This window comes from Lynx canadensis, chromosome A1 (assembly GCF_007474595.2).
Source record: "Lynx canadensis isolate LIC74 chromosome A1, mLynCan4.pri.v2, whole genome shotgun sequence".
Taxonomy (NCBI): Eukaryota; Metazoa; Chordata; class Mammalia; order Carnivora; family Felidae; genus Lynx; species Lynx canadensis.
Window position 1 is genome coordinate 71,163,957 of NC_044303.2, and position 23,540 is coordinate 71,187,496.

The following is a 23,540-nucleotide window of genomic DNA, read 5'->3' on the forward strand; positions in this document are numbered from 1 at the left end:
TGTATGCCCCAACCAGGGGTCTTCTTTGCCCCTGCCTCTTCCAGTTCCTACAGGAAGTCCGAGAGAGAAGTAGAGTTGAAGGATATATACAAGGAAGGGCACCGTGGAACCCAAGCAAAGCAAGAGAGGCCCACACACCATCTTGCATCACCCACCCACCCAGTGCATTGCAGGAAGGGGATGATTCGGTTCTGACAGGCATGCAGAAGGAACCTGACCCAGGCAGGACAGTTCTGGGGAAACACATTAAAACACCCAGCTAATAATCCCAAACTTGGGACCTGAGGAGAGAGCTCTTGAACTGAGTGAGATGGGATGTGTGTGCTAAGCTGGGGTTCTGACCTGCGATGGGCTGCGTGTCTCCTCTCCTTGGTGCACCCCTCCCCCCAGCCCCTCCTGGGAGCTTTGTTACCCTTCACCTTAGTCATTCTGTGCCGCCCCAGGGTTAGCTGGAAAGGAAGGGAGGCACAACCCCATCCTCACGTGGAGGAGCAGGAAGGAGGAAGGTGGCATCTCAGCCAAGGAGATGGGAGAGTGGGAGGTGGGAGATGACTGGCATGCAGCCAAACCAGGCTTCAGGCCTGCGGACAGAGGCAGTGGGCAGAGTGACCCCGGTGGCAGCACCCATCACCACCACCAGCGTTGCAGCTGTGCCGGCCTAGGCTGGTAGTCATGTGCGCACCGGGAGATCCGGGACCACCAGCCAGGTTCTGCCCCTCCCCTCAGAACACACAGACACAGGAGGACTGCTCAGAAGGCAGAAGGCAAGGGGAGACCTCCTCTCATCCTGACCTGTTGCACACACACACCTCCTCCTCCCGGTGTTAGAACTGCCTTAAACATAAGAGGGAAATAAAAGCCTTCCTTCAGACTTCCCTACAGGCAGCCCCCACTTCAACCCAATTGCCCTTCCCATCCTCCTGTGTTGGTGCAGATAACCAGTCCGGGCTTTGACAAGATGAAAGAGCAGACATTCTACTCTCCACCCCAGTTACACAGGCAACCCCCAAACCCTACAGGGGGGCCTCCTCAGGCGGGGGGCTCAGAGAGGCAAGCCCTCCCTCTCAGGGGACCTCAGATGCCATGGTGAAGGCATTCGGACCTTGGGAAAAGCAGTCCCCTCAGCAAGGTCTAGACGCGGCTAGGACTCCCCACCCCCATCACCAGCAGCCCCGTGGGTTCCTAGGTCCCCCAACCATGTTGGATTGACTGGTCACCACACCCTTTACCTGACACCCAAATGTCGCATTTATCATCTTACTCATAATCCCGTGGTCTGATTATGGTAGGATGGTGAGACTAGGACCCACTTGCGCCAGAAGTCTGGACCAAGGTCCTGCTCTGAGCAGAAACCCTAAGGAGAGCCCCGGAAGAGGCTCTAGTCAGGGTCAGGGACCTTGCGGGGGTTCCTCCAGCTAGGAATGGACTACAAGAGGACCTTGCAACCATCTGATTAATTAAAAACCATACCTGTTTATGTTTTGTATAGCTCATCACAGGCTGCTTTGCCATATCACCCCCTTGTTATTAATTCTTGGGGGCTAAATTATGGATAACACTATTAAAACATTATCAGAACTAATGAGAAACAATTACTTAGAAAATGAGCCAGGACAAGATTGAGTTGAGAACATCAGTGGTGATCACCGTAGATTAGTTTAATAAATCATCAGGTGCAAGGCAGGGCTGACTGTATGTATGCAAAGCCCTGTCACGGGAAAATGAAATTGAGATTTTTTTTTGCATAATTTTTTCATTAATCTCAATAGGACCCGTGTGGTGTAGATTGTTTTATTCCCCTAATACCTTGCCCGAGGGAGGGGGGTGCCCAATAATGTCTTCATTGTTTTACTGAGGTCTTAATGACAATCTGTGACAACCTCATTTTAATGTATAGAGGATTATATCAGTACAATCATGTTTTATTGAAATGGTGAGGGAGACTCCGGTGGGGTCAGGCACTGTCTGTTAGCACAGGATGGGAATTTCCTCGGGAATCTGGGTTCAGTTCCCTTAAAATTTCCAAGTATAGATCCGCTGGCTGCCCTTAGGTCCTCTCCTCCGGGGACAGGCTGGGAAAAGCTTCCTCAAGAAGACTTCACCGCCTCCTATTTGAATGTGAAAGTAGCTGCTTGCATGGCATATTTTGCGGGGTAAATGGAACACACCATGTAGGATTTTTTTTTCCTTTTCTAAAATATACCTGTTATTATTATCATTAACACATTAGCCCCTTAAGAGTTCTGCCCTAGTTCGGGAAAATGACCTTCACTGGAGACCTTAGATTTTCTAACGATGTCTTAAGAGGATAAAAAAGAATACATGCTTTTTTAACTTGAAGGATATTCTGGCCTTATGGTTTCCGTTAATCTTGAAAAGCTAAATGTCTTCCGTTTTTGTTTTTGTTTTGTTTTTTTTACTTCTAGTACTTGGAAGGCAATTGATGGTACAAAACAGGTTATAAGATTATCAGCAGGATGTTGTGCATATTAATACCGGCGAAGGGCACCGAACCGGTCTGTCACCGCAGAGTTTACGCCCCAGGCTCCGGGACACTGTCCTCCCAGCCCAGAGACCCTCCCCCCGCGAGGTTTCCACATTGCAGTTTAGGGGGAAAGTGGAGGAAAGTAATTAACAGAGCGCAACATTTCAATGTTAAAACTTCCATCTTCCTTTCTGCGCTTTATTTTAAATCGGGATAAGGGGTGGGGGGTGGGGGGAGGCGCTAACAGCGCACAAAATGGGAAATAAATTACATTAAAATACCTTAACTTAGTACCTGAAATCTTGCGCGGTGGTACCGGGCAGCTTTTTGCTGCCCTGTGACGGGGGATGGTGGCTGTTGTGGGTGGTAGTTTGTTTACATTCCAGCAATTATGCGGTAGCATATTTCCTTCCGAATCGATAAGAATTGCTAAACGACAAAAAGAAAGTGGTGTGTACGAAAGGAACCGAAATCGTCGTTGGCGCCTTTTATGGTCATTTGCTGCCGATCGGACCCCGTTCCAGCTAAGCAGACTGAAGCCTGCTGCATTTTTTTTATTCTAAAATTTTTTTTTCTTTTTTTACAAGTCTTGCAAAAGACCAGGGATTTGTCGCTCGCGCCCTTCTTTAATTTTTGTAAGTGAACGGCACGGTTTTAGTGTTTGCTTCTTCCGATGGGAAAGGCTCGGCGAGCCCGGGCAGCGCGCCCCGTCGGAAGGACGTGCGCCCGCAGGGCCGGGACACGCAGAGTCCGCGTCCCCCGCCGCCCGCGCTTCCCGAGGACCGAGGTCGGCGGGCGGCGAGCGAGGGCACCTGGACGCGGACACTGGCGGCCCCGGAGGCCCCTCGCGCGCCCTCGGGAGGCGCGCCGTCCCTTCCCCGCGGGGCGCAGCCTGGGCCAGGGGAGCCCAGTGGGCCGGGGCTGCGGGCCCCGCTCGTCCGCCCGCCCGCCGCGGGCTGCCCGGAGCCCGCGAGCCTGTCGCGCAGCCCCGCTGTAATGGTGGCAGATCAAAGGCTGCCCCGTGTCCCCGCGGAGCCCGGGACAATCCCGCGCCTTTGTGCGCTGTTGCTAGGAGCCGGAGAAACTAAGGGAAAGTGTCAGGAGCATGTTAATCAGACTCGTTACAGTGTAACAATAACGTCTCTCTCGGGTCTCTCAGGCCCCCAGCACCCCTGGCGCACCCCGCACGCAGGCCGGACACCTGCGCGGGGCCCTCGCGCCTGCCCTGGGGACCGGCCGGCCCCTGTGTCCCTCCAGCCCCGAAGTCCGCGGCTGAGCCGGGCGCGAGGACTAGTCCTAGGGGTCCTGCAAGCGCCTGGCACGTCTCCTGGGCCCGGATCCCCCTTGAGCAGAGCCCCTCGCCCTTAGTCTGTCAGGCTCAAATCCGATCCAAGGCCAGAGGGACCTGCGGAGAAATCGGGTCCTCCTGCTTTTCAGTCATTGAGTTGAATTTCCCAAGTTTGATTCAAACACGGTATAGAATCAAAAGGAAAATGAGCATTACATTTAGGTTGCTTTTTGGTTGAATTTCTTCAAAATACTCTAAAACCAACTTTGCTGATTTCCCTCTCAAACCCATAGAGGGTACTGTAAGCAATAATCCCGAATTTAACAAAACAAAACAAAACAAAAACCTTTCCTGAAAGTACAGATTTCTCTGAACTTTTTTGAGAGGATCACTTCATTCGTTTATTCATTCAACAAACATCTGTTGAGCCTGACTGGGTGCCAAACAGCCAGCTAGTGTATGAAAGTCCCAGGACTGGTTCCGGATGCACTTTTCTTTCAAAATTAAAACGCTCTTGTGTGAAGTCAAAGGAAGAGCAAAGGCGTAAAATAATGTCAAATGCCAAAACAGAAAGTGCTATTGACTACAGTAGTGATAGAAACAAGAGAGGTGCGGATTAAGAATTTAAAACATCTGAAAAACTACACACCCTGTGCTTGGAAAACCAGCCACTTTTTTCACCTGTTCCATCTCCTCCCCCTCTTTCAGTTTTTAGGAGCTCAGCCAGGCTGCGGTCCCGAAGCCTGGAGTCCTGCCTAACGTCTGAGGAGTGAAGTCACTTTGTAAACAGCCTGTCAGACTTGCTGAGGGAACACTCAATCTTGTCCCATTCTCCCCTTGCTGTCCGTGCCCAGGGAATTGGGAGGCTGTGCTCAGGCTTAGGACAGAATCTGGCCAACTGGAGGTGCCTTCCTCTGGTATCTGCTCTTGTGCAGGAACCAAGGAAGTTCCCTTGGTTTAACTGCTGAACCCTGAGTCAAAGACCAAAGCTTTCTATTTATCAGAAAGGGTAGAAAACTCACTCTCAAATCACCTGTGCCTATTGACCGAGGGGGAATCCTGTAACTATGTTAGACTTCTCCATTGGTCAAAATCAGTTTCTCACACTGTGTGTGTAACATGTAAGCATATAGAAAACTGGTCCCAGAGATTAGTCTAAGCCCTGGAAGGAAATTTCAAGATTCCCTTCATTACATATTATAAGAGAGTTGATATACTGAAAACTCCATCTTGTGAAAAACAAGGGAGACCAAACATCAACTATATTGTGATGTTAAAATATCTAGCTAAAGGGGGAGAAATTCAGTGACAAGAAACTGGATTTTTTGGACTACATAATGCCACATAACTGGTTTGGCTGGGTTCTGTTTTGTTTTTAAACAATGAATAAATTGCCTTAGTTATTCAGACACAATGAAAGAATCAAGAGAAAAATGAACGTTCCATTTCAGATAGTTTTGTGGTGGAGAGTTTCTTCAGAAGACTATATACTCTAGGCATCTGGCTTAATTTTTTGTTTTGTTTTGTTTTGTTTTGTTGTTGTTGTTAATGGGCTCTTTTGAGTTCCGTGGAAGGAAGAACATAAAAACCAACATGAATTTCTGGCTTAGATTCTCTGGAAAAACTGTGTTAATAACCTGAATTCCCAGATGCGGAGAAGAGCACATCCATTGCCTCAAGTGGATTTCTCGGGACTGGAATTCATGCAGCAACTTCCGGGGAGCTCTAGGATGCTTCTCCGGGTCTAGCTTGAGGGAGCTCCTGCCACCAGGAGCCCCAGGGGCACTTCAACACCAGTGACACATCACGTGTGTCCAGGGGCCCTGGCCATGTGCGGCAGGATACCACTGGCTGCAGCTCCTGACTTTGCAAAGTCTTTGCCTAAGCTGCAACCCCTCCCACTCCCCCACAACTCCTCACCATTCTTCAAGACACACCCGGAAGGTCTGTGAACTCTCCCCAACTCCCCACACACAACTTGCTGACGTGTCCCCCACACTGAGTGCTTCCAATGCATTGCATCAGATTTCTGCTGTAGTACTTATGCATGTGTGTCCCCCAGAGTGTGGATGCCCTGAATACTGGACATTCCATGCATCTCCACATCCCTGTCCTGCTCATCTGTTACCCCCAGCAAGAGTTCGATAAAAGTGTGTTTATTCGGATTGCGGACTGAGTGTTTCCTCCCTCCAATGTTTAGGTTCAAATCCTGCCTTTCCGATCACCAGGCTGTATTACATTCAGACAAGTCATTTATTCTCTCTGAGCCATCAGTTTCTTCGACTATAATAATAGCAGCTAACTCAAAGAGCTGCTATGAGGAGGCTGTGAGCATAGAAATGCACCACCAAAGTCCCCCTTCCAGCATCACTCATTCGGTGGGCCAGGGCTGGGGGGTCAGCAGACAGCCTCCAGCTGCCAGCTCCTCCTTCAACATCTGCCTCAGCTGCAGACTGCTGCCTTGCCCATGGTCTCAACCTTCTCAAGGCAGCCTGCATCCGGTAAATTTTATGTTGTGTATATATTAGCATGACTAAATAATCTTTAAAAATGAATGAATGTCAAGTAAATAAAAAAACAAACAAACAAAGTACTTTTTAAAAAGCTCTAAACAAATAAAAATAAAAAATAAAAAAGCTCTAGCATCATGCTTGATGCAAAGCAGGCGTTCAGGAAAGGTCAAATACTCTCCATCCCAGTGCTGAAACTGCGCTGTAGTCCAGGATGGAAGTCCCCCTGCAGCAAAACTGGCTGGAAAGTGAATTTCTATTAAGTGAACGCCATTTTCTCAATTACATGTGTTGGTAGGTGAAGGATAGGTCCTCCCAGGAGAACCTACTGGTGGGACCAATCCCTGGACATTTCTGGGTATGGCGGCAACTCCAATAGCCACGTGCATTCCAGGGGAGCTTTGTGGCTTTTGTTGTTGTTGTTCAGAATCTGCTAGTCCCATTCCTGAACTATGGAAATCTCTCACGACAGCGCTGTTCTGACTACAAATTCACGTTCTCATTCTGTCCAACCAACCTAATTTTGTAGAGGACCCTGAAGCTTGCTCAGGGGAGGATTATGCAGTACCGATTCCTGGCTGAAGAGGGCTCCATTCACATAGAAAAACTACAGTGTGAGTGTGCCTCTTGGAGTTGGGCAAATAATTGGCCCTTTTAGTGGACTTGCTCAAGGTCACACAGCTGGCAAAACTAGGACTACAACTAATGTCTCGAAATTAAACCACTAAACCACATGGCTGCACACCCAAGAAGTCCTCGGATTTCTGCTTTTACATTAAATTCCCCATTAAGGAAGCTGCAAGTTTTCTGAAACAATGAGAAAATAGCTGAAACCTATTTTTCAATAACTGCCTCCTTCAGACGCAGTGCCTGACCTGGCAAAGATCTTTGAACTCATCACAACTGAAACAGCTGGTCATCAAACGCAGTCAGGAAGCTCCACCACCAGGCAAACACTAGCTCGAAGTGGGCCTTCCTGGCTCATCTCCTAGACTGAATATTTGCATCACAGCCCACTGAGGACTGACTGGTCTAAGTGGCTGGAGAATGTCTGGAGTGGTGTAAAGAAAGGAGTCCCAGGGGCGCCTGGGTGGCTCGCTTGGTTGGGCGACTGACTTCGAATCAGGTCATGATCTCACAGTCCGTGAGTTCGAGCCCCGCATCGGGCTCTGTGCTGACAGCTCAGAGCCTGGAGCCTGTTTCGGATTCTGTGTCTCCCTCTCTCTCTGACCTTCCCCCATTCATGCTCAGTCTCTGTCTCTAAAATGAATAAACGTTAAAAAATTAAAAAAAAAAAAAAAAAAGAAAGGAGTCCCAGTGGAGGGATGAAGGAGCAGGGTGTAGACCTCAAGACTCACCAAGCTGTGTTAGCCTGGGTCCCCCCTTGGCTCTGGCCTCACTGCTTTGGCCCCTCCTCCATGGCCTTCATTCTGTCTCATCTTTCCTATCTAGTCTTTGTGTCCACTGTGGTTCTGCTTCCACGTCCCTCTTCCTTAGTTTTACCTTCCTTCCCCCGCTGGCAATTCCAAAAGCAAAATCAAGAAAATGAGGTAAAAAAAAAATTTTTTTTTTCCTCATTCTGTGTCCATATTTTGGAAGTAAATCTGGCGTCTTAAGTTGTGAGCTGCTTGCATGATGCTCCATAGTCCTTCATTTACTGTGAACTTGGCACAGGAAGTTTATTAGCCCATTTTACTGCAGGGAGCCCAAGTGCAGAGGACAGCTAATATTGTACTTTGGGAATCAAAGTAGAAATGCCAGTGAGGCTGCTAATTATTCAGTAAATTAAATATTGTTGCCAAAACTGCTATTCCTGATTTCCTGCATTTGATCGTGCTGTCTTACTGCAAAGGCAACATTCAGATTCTATTTAAACGACAAAGATGAGGGTCCTGCAAATTGGTTACTGGTTCCTTATGTTTTAGTAGAAATTATTTGAGTGTGCGGCCTGAAATTCATGATACTTACAAGTAACGAAGTCCAAGGGTATAAAATTTGATTTCCATCCTGTTTTTAATCTTATTCCTTTGGGGGTGGAGGGGTGAAGGGGACATTATCGGAAAGGTAGCAATAAGTGATTATGATTATTTATAAAAACAGATATTTGCAAATTATGGTAAACATTCCATTTTAGATAACTAAGGATGTGACCCCCCCCCCACCGAAATCATTTTTTACAACTCTGCTTTGTAAAAACCTTCTTAAAAAACAATTAGTCTTTGTGTTCACCTAAGGAATTTTAAATTGTGAGATATATTTATGAGAATATTTAAGGTAAATATTTCCAAAATAAGAAGCAAATGAAGGGACCATGAATTTGTACACACTGCCTCTGAAAATGAGCACATTTTTAAAATGGTTTGTTCAAACGGGGCCATTGGCCTTTTTCCTTCCTTCTCAAAGAGCATATGTGTTAGATTAGTACTCAGAAAAGAGTGTGTTTTCATAGCCTCCGGTGCTGCATTTATAAAAATCATGATGATTTTAGAACTGCACCTTCATTTTTTGAATTTTCAAAAACTTGTCCCTTTTTACTCTTTTATTTTCTTTCAACAAAACAAAGACCGAAGAACCCTTTAAGAAATTTTATACATTCCCACAGAGTCCCAGTTTGTTGACCTTCAGGCCACAGAGTAAAACCTTTCTTTTAAGTCAAGCATTCCCCATTGGGAAGCGCTCCAGCTTTTTCTTTTTATGAGGAATTTTAACTGCTGGACTTAATTTAATTATTGTATTTTGTACATACTCCCAGAAGCCCCAGGGCATGAGCTTTACTTTTTTCAAAACTTTCAAATGAATCTTTAGAAATGCACATCTCTGATGGTAATGTTACTTCTTTCACTTGTATTTCTAATCTAAATACCAAACTTGGATCTGTTTCTTGACTTATTCATGGAGAGGTTTCAGCTTGGCATTTCTTTGCCACAGATACACTTGTGAGACGACAAGCAAGGATGTGGTTATTTGAGCCCTTAGTGTGGGTGCCTAGGTTTTATAACAACAAAATAAAAACCATCTCCAGTTGAATTATGTTTTAAAACATAAGTATGTTTTTAAAATCTGATGGCTCTGGAAACATAGTCTCCAATAAGGACAGTTCCTACGTGGATATTGCCTTGACATCAGTAGCATGCTGGCCCCGTGGCTGCGGTCTGCCCCCATCTGCCTTTTAGTGTCTATGAGATCTCCCCCAACATCAGCTGCTCCTCCCTGATCCCAGCAGAGGTTCACGTGCGAACACACACTCACGCACAGGGACTTGTCAACTCAAGCTAACAGCAAAGATTCAATATCTTCATTTCTTCTCTACTTTATCCATAAACATTTCATTGGATCCCCCTTGATTTCCAAACCAAAAACTTCAACCACATCTTGACTCTCAAAGGTGGAAAAAAAAAAAAAAATATATATATATATATATATACACATATTTTGTAATTGCCTGAAAACTCATATACGACTGTGTAAGTGTAGGACAAACATAAATTTTCCAGATTCATAAGATATGCCCAAAATACCTCATGGGGTTGGGGTTGGGTCAGTTATGTGAAGTAAGTTTCATTGTAGGAATGCTGAGATCTTTGAATTTGGAAAGATGTTTTGTTTTTATTTTTAAATGTTTATTTTTGAGAGAGAGGGAGAGAGAACGAGTAGGGGAGGGGCAGAGAGCGAGGGAGACAGGATCTGAAGTGGGCTCTATGCTGACAGGAGAAAGCCCGACGTGGGGCTCAAACTCACAAACCGTGAGATCATGATCTCAGCAGAAGTCAGACAGACGCTTAACTGACTGAGACACCCAGGTGCCCCTGGGTGCCCCTGGAAAGATGTTTTTTAAGTAGAATTCTCTGTGAAGTGAATCTGATTTTCTTATTGACTTTGATTGAAAATTTAAAATTATAGAAATCACAGCCTTTAGGTGCCAGAGAAGGACTTGAGAGATCATCTAGGCCAATTGTTCTCAGCCTGGCTGCACATTAGGATTACCTGGTAGGTTTTTAATAAATACCTATGTCTGGCCCCCACCGAGACTCATTAAATCAGACTGTAGTCTGACCTGTCATTTTGCAGATTAAAAAGAAAAATAGCCAAGCGAAACCCTGAAAGATTAACTGTGGCTTTTACATTAAGGGTCTAAGTCTAATTATGCCGTAACATAGTTTGGGAACTCCTAGCCAGGCTAAACTTCAGAAGCAAAATTACTTATAAGTAAATAACAAGTAAGTTTCCATAATTCTGTTTGGGGCCACATTAATTATAAAATAGTTGACTGATTCCTCCCATGTGACATACTTTCTAACATTATATACATTCACATCCCTGGCTGATTCACAGAAGAGGTTGGTATAATCATAGTCTTAAAATGTCTTACACTTAATTTTTAAAATAAGGTACATTTACGTGGATGGCTGCCCTCCTGTACATTTTACTTAAAAGTTTGTCCTCTTCATACAGGGGTGCCTGGCTGGCTGGCTCGGTTTGATTAGGTGTAAATCTCTTGATTTCAGCCCAGGGCATTATCCCAGGATTTGTGGGATCGAGCCCCGAGTGGGGCTTTCCCTTGACACCACAGACCCTGCTTGGGAGTCTCTCTCTCTGCCCCTCCCCGGCTTGCACAAGTGTGTTCACTCTCTCTCTCAAAATAAATAAATAAACATTTTTAAAAAAGTTTGAGGGGTGCGTAGGTGGCTCAGTTGGTTAAGCATCTGACTCTTGGTTTGGGCTCAGGTCATGATCTCACGGTTTGTGAATTCAAGCCTCTGTGCTGACGGTGAGGAGCCTGCTTGGGATTCTGCTCACTCTCTCTCTGACCCTCCCCCTGCTCTCATTCACTCTCTCAAATAAAAATAAACTTTAAATAAATAAATAATTTTTTAAAAGTTTGACTTCACCATTGGCAGCGTCATACTTCATGACTAATATTCTGCAATTTTTTTTGACATTTAAAACTTACAGGCAAAAAGCAGTATTTGTCTGTGTCATCTGAAGACCTCAAACACCTAAATTTTACATTGTACAGTTTTTATAGAAATGGGGTCAGGGATGTCAAGTAATAGCTCATCTGAGTGAGTCCCACAGCCCCCCTGGAAAGGCAGGAGTGAGCTTAGCTATCACCCCTGATACCCCAAGAGAGCAGAAGAGACCATGCTGAGCAAGGGCTCCTTACAGGGAGAAGCCTCAGCTGGCCGGAGGGCTCCACAGGCCTGTGAGCCATCTTTGTAAACACTTGTCATCACCCAGCCTCCCCCAGGAACATCACCTCCCTCACCTTCCTCACTTCCCTAACCTGCCTCTTTTCCCACTTTTCCCATGAGGGATGGCATCAGGATTGGCAAGCTCACAGGTCACAAAGGGAAGAAGTCCTGGTCCTCTTCACAGGCAAGGACCTCCTGGGACAGATCCAAGAGGCTTTGATCTCAGTTCTTTGCCTTGGGCTAAAAGACCTCTGGTTGGCCACTCCTCTAGGATCCTAATAAGGCCAGGACCTGGGATCACAGATGCAAACCTTTTTTTTTTTTTTTTTTAAACCAAAGGGAGTGCTGACAGTGATTCAGGCTATAGAGTCGCTAGAGAGGGTAGGTTTGCGTATGGCAGACAGAAATAGAACAGTTCATTGATTCACTCCTCCAGCAGGCATTTATTGAGCTTCTATTACGTGCCTGTGGTGATGTCACTGTGTTCATGAAGGCTAAGAGGGTAATCCTAGAGTTGGCCCTAAGTCCTCTGTGGTCCAGGAGTTCTGTCAGGAGTGAAAGCAGGGTGGGCAGTTGAGACCTTTCTTATTCTGGTTCCCTCCACCCCCATTCTGTTCTAATTACTTTTTATTATCCCTTATAACAAACCCACAGATGAAGCAAGAACCTAGCTCCAGATCTGAGACCAAAAAAAAAAAAAAAAAAAAATAGGAAGAGACAGGAAGAAACTTACAAATACCTTACAGGTAAATTCTCACACAGCCGAGAAAACGAATGTTAAAAAAAGATTAAAAATTTTTCATGGCAAGGAAGAACTGCTGAAAACAATATGTTTTTGCCTATCAATCAATCAATCATTTTCTGTTCAGGTAACCTCCGGGGCCAGCACCCCCATGGCCAGTGTCTGTGTGACCAGATGCAGTCCTCTTGGAAAATATTGGGCAGCATGTCCCAACAAACTTATCGTCACTTTCTTGCAGCTTTTTAATCTAGATCTGGGAATTTATCCTCAGGAAATTTTGTGATCCTAAATGTGGAAAAAGCCTCATTCACAAAGACTTAATTCATGGTGGTATTATTTAGATTATTGAGGTGTGCTTAAGTAAATGATGGGACATTTATTTGATGGAATATTAGGCAGCCCCAAAAGCTGGTGTTTCTAAGGAAAATAAGAAAGTGCTTTTAATATAAAGTTAAGTTCAAAAACAGATACCAAGCTTCATATGCAGAGTCTGGAAATGGATGGCATGGTTCTACTGCTTATTATCTACTGCTGGTACTCACTTCCCTATGCCTCAGTTTTAATTTCTGTGAAATGGGAGTAAAAATAGTAGCTACCTCATAATTTGACAGGAAGCTTAAATGAGATAAGACATACAAAGAACAGTACCCAACACAGAGTAAGCCCTCAACAGATGTTAGCTGCTATTATTATTACAGTGTGATTCCAACTATATTAAAAAGCAATCAGAAGTAAGTACAGCAAAATGTTAGCAATTACTGTGCTTAAATGATGAGATTCTTCGTTTTACATTTTTATATTTTCAAATTTTTCATTAAATACATATCAAATTTTGGGGGAACCTGGCTGCCTCAGTCAGTGGAGCATGCAACTCTTGATCTCGGGGTTGTGAGTTCGGGCCCCACATCAGGTGGAGAGATTACTTAAAAATAAAATCTTAGGGGCACTTGGGTGGCTCCGTCGGTAAAGCATCTGACTCTTGATTTTGGGCTGGGTCATGATATCACGGTTCATGAGATAGAGTGTCGCTGTCAGAGCAGAGCCTGCTTGGGATTTTCTCTCTCCCTCTTTCTCTGTTCCTCCCCTACTCACGCGTGCGTGTGTGTGTGTGTGTGTGTGTGTGCATGCACACGCACAGACTGGCTCTCATAAATAAAACATTAAAAAGTATGTGAAATAAAATCTTAAAAATAAATACATATCGATTTTTTAAAAACTAAGTTTGGAGCTAATTACAAATAGGTCTATTGAAACACTGCTTTCGATCATTATATGGTCACACCCAGAAGACCCTGAAAAGAGAGGCCCCAGCAAGTAGTTTCCATATCATCTGAAACATCCTGCTGCCAAGACTGGCATGGGCTTCCAGGGGGACAGTGGGCTCAGCTGTATTCGGGAATGGAAAGCACCCAGGATTTGCAAGAAATCTGGCCCCCACTCCCTGTGGGTTCTTGGGAAGACCCTTTTCCTTCTCTATAAGGAAGGATCTCTGATGCACTTAATAGCCTCAGAGAATGGGAAAAGCAGTTTGAGGGAATTTTTGAGGTACTGCCTTGGGGGTAGAAGAAGGGACTCTGGAAACTGTAACGGTCCACGCCAGCTCTCCTTCCAGGGTGGAGCCCAACTGCACTGTTTCCACACCTTGACCTGGTGTGAAGGGCGGTTTAGGTGGCTCCCTGACCATTTGTGGAATCATTCCTGCTTCCAGGCAGCACGCTACAGGCCGGCCTTCAAAGAAATACCAGAAGCCAAGTATCCTGTCTGTCATCACTTAATAATGCTTGAAGCTTTTCCTATAACAAAAGGGGCAGAAACAACCCTACCTCGCATCGTGGGAGCCCGATAATTCTTCCACCAGCTCTACCTACACCAGAAGGGCTTTCTCTTAACTGTAAGTATTAGATCTGACTAATAGGGACGACCACTGCCTTTGGTAAGTAAAATTGGAATAAAGTGACTGTTTGCAACTTTACTTGGTCACACACGACAATAAGGAGGGACTCGATAGGTTGCAATGATATGTAACTTCCTGTTGTTTTTGGTAAAATAGACAAATGTGTCCCATTTCAAGAAAGTCAACATCATTTTTGTACACATTCTCTTGCGAGGTAGGAATCAAACCACAGAGACAGAAGGGCTGTCTACTTGTTCGTTCCTGGCATCCAGCATGGTGCTTGCCCTTAATACATTTTTGTTGAGTGAATCAATGAATCAGTTAATGAAGTAGGAAACAAAGGAAAGATGGTCTCCTCTCTATTGTGTTAGATGCTGGGGATATGAAGATATGTAACTCGGGTCCCCCCCCCCCGGGCAGCTCACCCTGGTGGTGGAGCCAGACCCACAAATAGAGAAAGACTCAAACACGATGTGACTGATTCCTACAGTCATCTTACTGATCGTCTGTTCTCATGTCTTAGTTCCTCCTGAAGTTCCTCCTGTTTCAGGTGCTTATACTCAGTAACACATAATCCCTTACTTTACAACTTCCCAATCTAGTCTGGAAAACCAGCATGAAGCACAGAAAGCACGATACCACATGGAAAGCAAAACAGAAATATGTACACTGCAGAGAGGCAACACCCTGTAATTTAATCACATAGACTCTGGCATTGGACTGCTTGAATTCACAAAGCTGTGTGACCTTGGACAAGATGCTTAGCCTCTCTGGGCTTTAATCATTCCATTTGTAAAATGAGGATAATACGGAGACCTATCTTATAGGCCTTTGATAAAGAATAATTGAGTTAATATCTGTAAAACACTTAGGAAAGTGCCAAGCTCATACTTCGTACCATCATAAACATATGCGAAATAAATCTTTCCTGTCTTCTTTGAATTTGACTCTCATTAAGAACTCTCTGACTTTCTCTGTGCATGCCTGAATATTCTCCCCAGATAAGATGCATGACCAAATGCAACTCCAAAGCTATGGGCTCAGGTTAATAGGGAAGGAGAGGTGAGATTCCTATCTGTGTATGGAAAATAATGAGCATTTGACAGAATGAAAAAAATCCTCAAAGCCAGGATACCTAAACCAGGATTGCAAATCCATTCTAAACAACCACTACTCCCTCCTCCCTGGTCGAGGGAGGACAGACGTTGCTAATCAACCTCAGTATCCTTTCCCACTGAGTCTAGATTCAGGCTCTACGTTATTTTCCAAACAGGGCCCCAGGCATTGACTACTAACCAGGGCCTATTGTATCTCTGGCCTAAAATTTATCTTAAGGTTAGCCTCGGGGTTAGTTTCCCCCTGGGAACACAGGACAGCCTTCCCTTCCAGGCACCCTGCTGAGGAGCCACAGTGGAACTGCCTGCTCCCAGGACTGAAGGCCAGCTCCTGAAATGCCCTGCCAGACCCCACTCCTGAGAGAACACTAATGGAGCTGGTCCTACTCTGCCCTCCCTTGTGTGTCCACGGCTCTCTGTGACCTCAGTTAAGCAAGTTACTTAACTTCTCTGAGTCTCAGAATCTGATTCTTCCTGGGAAAATGGGATATCTCTCTCTCTCTCTCTCTCTCTCTCTCTGCTGGTGTAACAGAGCAGCCTCCCAGTAAATGGCACATGCCATATTGCTAAGCCCAGCTCTGTCTTCCCACCAGCCCGTCACGGTGCCTTCATGACTTCATCCCCAGGTCCCAGCATAATATAAAACAGGGCTGGGATGCTCCTGTTTTTTTTTTTTTTTTTTTCAACGTTTATTTATTTTTGGGAGAGAGAGAGAGACAGAGCATGAACGGGGGAGGGGCAGAGAGAGAGGGAGACACAGAATCGGAAACAGGCTCCAGGCTCTGAGCCATCAGCCCAGAGCCTGACGCGGGGCTCGAACTCCCGAACCGCGAGATCGTGACCTGGCTGAAGTCGGACGCTTAACCGACTGCGCCACCCAGGCGCCCCTGGGATGCTCCTGTTTAAGCCACTGTTACCTCCCCCTCCCCCTAACACAGTCACTGTCTGTGAACTCAAGGTCACATAGGCTCCAACACTGGGGAAGAGGTGAAGACCAGTTTGGGGGATGGACAGTGAAGGGATTCCCCAAGGTGCATGCAAGGACTCCATCACAGACCCTATTAGGGAACAATGGAGGGGGCACTTTGCTCCCATAAGCGGAGAGGTGTCTTCTCCTGGCGGGGACCAGGGGTGAGACCAGGTGGATGGCATCCCACCCGTCCACCTTCTCCAGCTCCTCTTAATGAGGGGCTGACTTACCTAAGACTTTCCATTTCTGGAGCCACTCTCATTACCTCCTTCCACTGGACCTTGGTATGGAAGACTCAATTACTGCTTCCTGTCCCTTCCTCAAATGGGAGGGTTGTGCCCTGTAAAGCTTAGCCATGGCCTTCTCCCTCTGCCTGCCTCTCCCCTCCACCTCCTCTCTCTGACTCTTTGCCTGCTCTTACCAAGTATGTGAGTGATATCCCCCCACCCTCACAGAGAGGAGCAGGTCCTGCTGTCCTTCTAGAGAAAGCAGCCTGGCACCCTTTAGCCCCCGCTTCTGCTCAAGAACAGCAAATTAGTCAAGGGCTGGCATTTCTGGGTCATCTGCGGGACAGCGTGTGACCTTCCTCTCCTCCCTGTGTCCACTACTTCCTGGGCCAGGCCTGCGATTCAACTCCTCCAAATCCAGGGCCCTTCATGTAAAGGCCCTGTCAACATTATAGACTTCTCTTCTGAGAGTTTTACAAGTTAACTGGGAAAATGAAATGAGCCCGGGCGGAAAGTTGCCTTACAAGGGAGCAAATCTGGGCAGAGAGCGGACCGGGCGGTAGCAGTCTCACAGAGTCCGCGTTGAACCATCAGCCAATTTAATGTCTGCATTAAAAACGGATTTGTGTGGAATGTAGTGCTTCTTTTAATTGCTCCAAATAAATATCCTGGGTAATTTTAAGAAAGACTGCCGCAGTAGCTTCCTGAGCAGCAGCACGAGCCATATATTACCAGCAAGTGCTTTGGGGCATTGTTTGCTGAGAAAGGCGTTACATAAATTGAAACTCCTTTTGCTCAGAGCCGAGTCCCGAAAGTTCATGCAGTGAGAAACATTTCTCACCGTGCACAAACTGTGAATTGTATATAAAATTAAATTTTCTGATTAAAATCTGCATTGTTGGACCTCCCGCTGACTGCCACCATTTTGCTGAAATAAGATACTATTTGTGGTAATGGCAGCGCGGGAAACCTGTTATCATTGATTGTAAACTGGCCTCACTCCTACGGCTTAAAAAATCTGGAGAGCTTTATTGTGCAAACATTGCATTTTCCGTACAAATATTACCGAGCAAAGCTTTACCACCGATTCATCAGCTGGGGTGCACGCAGATTACAATCCGACCCATCAGCCCTAAATCTGCTGCACACCCAAGGCTGCAGGTAGGGTTCTGCGAGGTGCAGGATGCTGGCAGGAAAACGAGACAAGCATACACAACCATCTGCTGTTTTTTAATTTAAAAAATATTTTGCTTCACAAGGGCATTATTACTTGAGAGACTAAGGAAGATAAAAGGAAAAGCTGAGGCCTCAGAAGAGTTCAGATTCAACAGCCTGCCCCACCCCCCAACCGGTGCCCCAGGGAGCCGCCTAGCACCGCCCCATCCCCTCTCCCCAGACTGCCAACCTCCAAGCCCCCCCACCCCCGGGTCTGAGAATCAGCCTTAGGAAAGTCAGCTACGACTCCTCCCAGCAATGTTGACGGAAGACTCAAAGCTAACAACTCCGTCTGACAAATGCAGAATCTGAAACCAAAACAATGGAGATAATTTTTTTTCCTAAGAAAATCTGTGTTCAGAATTAGAACCCCAAAGGCTGCCTCTCCATCTTACATTTTCCCCCAGCTTTCGCTTTACAAGTGAACGCTCGCTCTCCAAAAGTCAACATCAGCCAGGCACACATAAATATTTTTTACTGCCTCTTAACCATTAGAATAGATTGTCCCTCTCTTTCATGCGTAAATCACTTTGTTGCTTGGGTGATACAAAATCGCTCTGACTTACAAAGAAAGATGGGGAGGGTGGGGGTGGGGTTGGAGAAAGGTTTCACAAAATGATTGCTCCATAGCGGCCTATCTCCTATTTTGACAAATAAAATGAGCCCAAACAAACCAACTTCTTAAGGAACAACCTAGTCTGAATGTAATAAAGCATCTTTTTCTAGAAGAGCGCACTAAGGTTACAGGCAAAGCCAGTGCTGGACGAATAAACTAAGCCACGACGTGCTCTGAGGGAGCAAATGCGAGGCAAGTGGTTTGAGGTGGATGGGTGCTCAAAGACCTGAAGTTCAAAAGCACATACTTCCTGGAAGGCACCTGTGTAAAATGGGTAGGATCACACACACACACACACACACACACACACACACACACACCACACCACATCACATCACATCACATCACATCACAGTGTCCTTTTGCACTTTCTTTGCCCTAAAAGCCAATCCCAGGTATTCATATGCATTAACTAAGCATTCTCACCTATGGGAAAGATATGTGGGGGTAGAAACAGGAAGTTCCCAGTGGGGTACCCGGCCCAATCCCCTGTGTATTGCCTTGCCTATAGAATTTGGGGAAATCACTATGCCGATTTGTGTTTCAATTGCATAATGACTAAATAAATTAAAATAATTTACACATTTATGAATTAGCTATTTTTGAAAATTATTCCACTGGTTTTCTTTTCTAGATTTCTCTTGTGATTTCCAGTCTTTCATAGTTTCTAAAACTCTTAACTAGCCTGAACCTGAGTTTCTTACTTGGATGTAGCTGGGGAGAGGGGGCGTAAGTAATCTGTTTTCCCTTTTTCTATTATTACCACCCATACACGTGCCTTCTGTTTGAAAACCAATAATAAAATCAGTCGCAGTATTACATTCATTCATTTCGATAATGTCTTGAATTTACCAGGTGCTAGGATCTAGAATTTTTTTTTTATGTTTATTTATTTTGAGAGAAAGAGAGCAAGACAGAGCTCTAGCAGGGGAGGGGCACAGAGAGGGAGACAGAATCTGAAGCAGGCTCCAGGCTCTGAGCTGTCAGCCCAGAGCTGGACATGGGGCTCGAACTAGCACTTAGGAGCCGTGAGATCCTGACTTGAGCCGAAGTCGGACACTCAACCGACAGAGCCACCCAGACGCCCCTAGCATCTAGATTTTTAATCCTCTTTCACTCAAGAGTTCTGCCAGCCTGAGGAATACATCAGAAGTCCCAACTTTACTGTCTTTTGAACTAAGATTTGAAGAAATCAAGAGAATCTACAATAAGAACTTGCACCTGATGGAGCCTTCTTCTCCCAACTTTACTTTTCTCCTTTGCCCTACCTCCTGCCTCTTTCCCGTTAACCAGACATCCTTGGTGTTCTCCTTTCCCCCACAGGGCTCTCTGCCCAAAGGATTCCTTTCCATGGCTCTGTTATCTCCTCTAGTCTTAACCAAAGATGGAATACTTGACCTTCCCATGCCTCTGCCCAAACTTTGCCCACATTTTTGCTCTAGGATTCCATTGATTCTTTTTCTTTTTTTTTTTTTTTTTTTTTAGATTTTATTTTTGAGTAATATCTACACCCAATGTGGGGCTCAAACTCACAACCCCAAGATCAAGAGTTGCATGCTCTACCACCTGAGCCAACCAGGCGCCCCCCTCATTAATTCTTTAAAGTCATTAATTGTTTGTTTCTGTAAAAAAAAAAAAGTCATTAATAATATTCCACTGACTTTCCACAGTTTGCAGCAAGAAGACATAATGCCTGCCCCTATACAGGACACCAAAAATCAGTGACAGGACAGACATCCAGAAATGACTCAAGATTAAATAGGTTGGACGAGCCAACCGTACTCTGTTCACGTGCTCTGGAAAGCACAGCCAAAGAGTGGACAAAGCTTGGTAATATGGCAAGAGGGGAAGGGCTGGGGTGAGGAGGAGCTCTAGGGGCCAGTGGTACAGCCACTACCCTTCTCCCCAAAAGACCCTCAAGCCCAGGCATATACTAAAGGGCTAGACAGTGAAGCCCTGCCTGCCTTGGGGATTACTGGTAGAATCCCTAAAAGGAATAGAAATCTAGGGTCGGTCTCCATCTCAAATAAGAGGTGGGTCAGGATAGGTATCTGCAATTCTGAAGGTTAGCCACCACCCGGTTCTCTTCCCCATTGGTTCCCCAAAGAGGAAAGGCCAAGTCCCATCCTTCCATGAACCTACTCTTCCTCATCACAGATCACAGAGACACCAGATTTATTCAATGAATAACCATGGTGGTATCATTCTCTTTCTCAGCCAAGGGGGAATTGAAATCCCATCATCCACCAGTGAGAAGAAGACCCAGGGGGAATGGATGCCATACTCATCTCCCATCTTCTCTCTCCATTTCCCTCCCTCTCCATGTCTCCATCTTTCTCCAGGTATGGAGTGTCTTCTTTTTATCTTCTGTCTACCTCTTATCCCCTTCCCGAGTTCTAGCTCTTTCTTTTGGGTTGGCTGACACCAGAGGGCAACATAATCTCACCTACTTGTCACTTTTTCATTTCACCAGTAGAGGGAAGAGTTTGAGAGCACCTATAGGAAGTAGGAAGTATGTGGAAATTATTTTGAAATATGGAATTAGCTAGCGCACTAGGACAGCTCTCTCAAAGGCATCTCGTGCCAAGGCATTCTGTTCCCGTTGGTAAATAATCTGTTATAAAACTGTTTAAATGCATATTAACTCACCAGAGCACGACACTGGCAAAATTTCCCTCCAGGCTGTATTTTGCAAAGAGACAACTTTCAAGTGATGTGAGACCTGAGAGTAAACTAGCAGAAGTCATACATTATTCAAGGTAACACTGCCGCTCTATCCCTTACTCACCATTTAGTCTTTTGAGATCTGGCTTTTTTGTTTCAGAAATAATTAGTAAGGCATTTAGCCCCAAATGTCTTGTTTTGAGTCCCCATCATCTCCCCACTCTAGGTGCTTTGAGGGTGCATATGGGCTTATTTGGGCAAGGACTGCTGAGTCCGTCAGAAAAACTGATTATGAACCAAGCAGTAGAGCCCTAGGGCCAAGGGCCCAAGCAGGCTCCATCAAGCTTGGAAGTCCGTGGAAGGGCTTTGCCACACCCTCCTGGTTCCACCACACATATTGAGGAATTAGAGAATGTTCCCTTTGAAAAATGTTGGGAAGGAAGAGATTCAGAAAGTAAACTGTACCAGTGAACTGACCATTTACCAAATAGTCATCCTGACCAAGTTAACATCAATGCCTTTAAAAAATAGGCAACGTGGAGCTCAGCGATCTGCTCAGCCACTGTGGTGCGGTCGGTTGTTTGGATCTAATTACCTGGATCTTTTCTGCTTGGTGTCCCCAGCCTTTGAACCATTTCCAAAGCCAGAGATTTATAGAAAGGGCCATGGAAAACCCCAAGAGTATGATTCTATCATTCTTTAGGTGGACTTTTGGTCCGAGTTGCTGAATTTATCCTTTGCCTTCATTTCTTCAGCAACACTCTTTCTCTGATCAATTATCTAAAGCAAGAGTTCTCGTTCTGAGGTCCCGAAGTGGACTTGAGTGATTTTATGAGTCTCTGGAAATTATGGGCAAAATTCTGTGTGTATGTACAATTGTGGTGTTTCTGGGGAGAGGAAATATAACTTGAATCAGATTCTCAGAGGGCTCTATGACCTCCATCTTGTCACTCTGTATATTCATGATGTTCACTAGATTAGGGTTTCCCCAATCAACATGCATGGATAGGGTGTGCCTGGGTCTCCGATCCCCTCAGCCCTCTGGTGGCTGGACAGGGCCAGGAATGGTTGGAACCTCTAAGCTGGTCATCTCCTGCCAAGAGCTTCCCAGTCACTGTAAAAACATTTTCTCGGTGTGCCACAGTGTATAACAAATTGGGAAGCACTGTATAAACTCTTCAATGTTTTGCTTTCTTTTGTTTTTTTAAGTAAGCTCCACGCCTAATGGGGGACTTGAACTCATGACCCCAAGATCAAGAGTCACATGCTCCACTGACTGAGCCAGCCAGACACCCCTAAATTCTTCACCTTTATCCCATTCTCCATCTTTGCTGTCTACATCTCTTTCCTCATCTCCATGGCCTTAAATTTCCAGAAAGAAGTGTGGCATTGATTTGGCCATCTGTGGTACAATCTGCACTTCAAGTACTCTGACAGGAAAGAAAGTGGTGTTGTAGTCGCCCCTTCCAGAAATGTGCCCTGGCTCCCATATCTGGGAATCTGCCTTGCTGGCCACATGGTAGTAAGTGAGACCAGCTCATATCCCCATTTTCCGGGAGATTCCCTTTGCTGATTCCCTGCATCTGCCCCTTTCCAGTAGTAGCTCTCTCTTGTCCAGAAGAAGCATCTAGAAGAATCTCTATGCCAGATAAATGGCTCCCAGCTTCATTTCAAGTACCCCTCCAAAGTGGTTTCATGCAGACATTCTTTCTTGCATTAAAATCTTACACAGAATCCATGGAGAACCAAATTCAAACTCAGACATAACAAACAGGAGGCAAATTCTCTTGACTCCTGGCTAACACAGAGCACCCTAAAAACAGTTACCTTCAAAGCCCTCCCCTGCTCCAACCCCAAAACACACAAAAGTCCTTATAGCCCATGACCAGATCGGTCATCTGAGATCAATCTCATTACCTAATGCTCAGATCACATCATTTTCCTAGCAACAACTTCATAATTTTGGTAAACTAAGAAGTATTCCATCCACTTAGTTCATTTATTTACTTATTTTTAATGATCTCTACACCCAACGTGGGACTCAAACCCACAACCCCAAGATCAAGAGTTGCATGCTCCCCTGACTGAGCCAGCCAGGTGCCCCAGTGTGCCATCCATTTCGAGTTAATATATGATTCAGATTTTTATATGAATGACTGCAACAAAATGTCGACAACTGTGCTTCAACTATCCATTTCAAAGTCTTGATCACCTAATTCTTAAATATTCTTCCAGCCCACACCATATTTCTATTAGAGAATAAAACTATTTTTCTCCACTTTACTAGTTCTCCGAGCTGACAGCCCAAGATGTCGACCACAGTTCTAACATCTTCAAAACTTTCTTTCTTCATCCTTACCTGAACCAGCTGATCCTAGGCACATCCCTGACCCATAACTTTCCAGTCAATAGACCATTTCAAAAATACCTTACTTCTGAGGGAAGGAAATTTCTGCTAAGCCATAAAGAACAAGAAGTACATGTTTCTTAAATATATAACTACAGTGCTACCAATTAGGTTTGGCATAAAATAAGGAATGTGAGGTCGAGAATATAGGTATTGTCTCCTTTCAGGGTGGCACTGAGAGTCTGCTAAACCTGTCACTGTCACAAAGCCCCCAC

At 45.4% G+C, this 23,540-nt stretch overlaps 1 protein-coding gene and 1 long non-coding RNA gene across 2 annotated transcripts in view; one reads left to right on the forward strand and one right to left on the reverse strand.

Annotated features, from left to right (window-relative positions):
• CLYBL (citramalyl-CoA lyase) overlaps nucleotides 1–2,658 on the forward strand; it is a 250,637-nt gene extending 247,979 nt beyond the window's left edge. The window contains exon 9 of the mRNA XM_030313425.1: nucleotides 2,427–2,658. The gene's annotated coding sequence lies outside the window, so the exon portion shown is untranslated. The remainder of the gene's footprint in view (nucleotides 1–2,426) is intronic.
• The window catches only part of LOC115512418, a 78,877-nt gene that overhangs the window by 25,385 nt on the left and 29,952 nt on the right, over nucleotides 1–23,540 (reverse strand). The window lies entirely within an intron of this gene.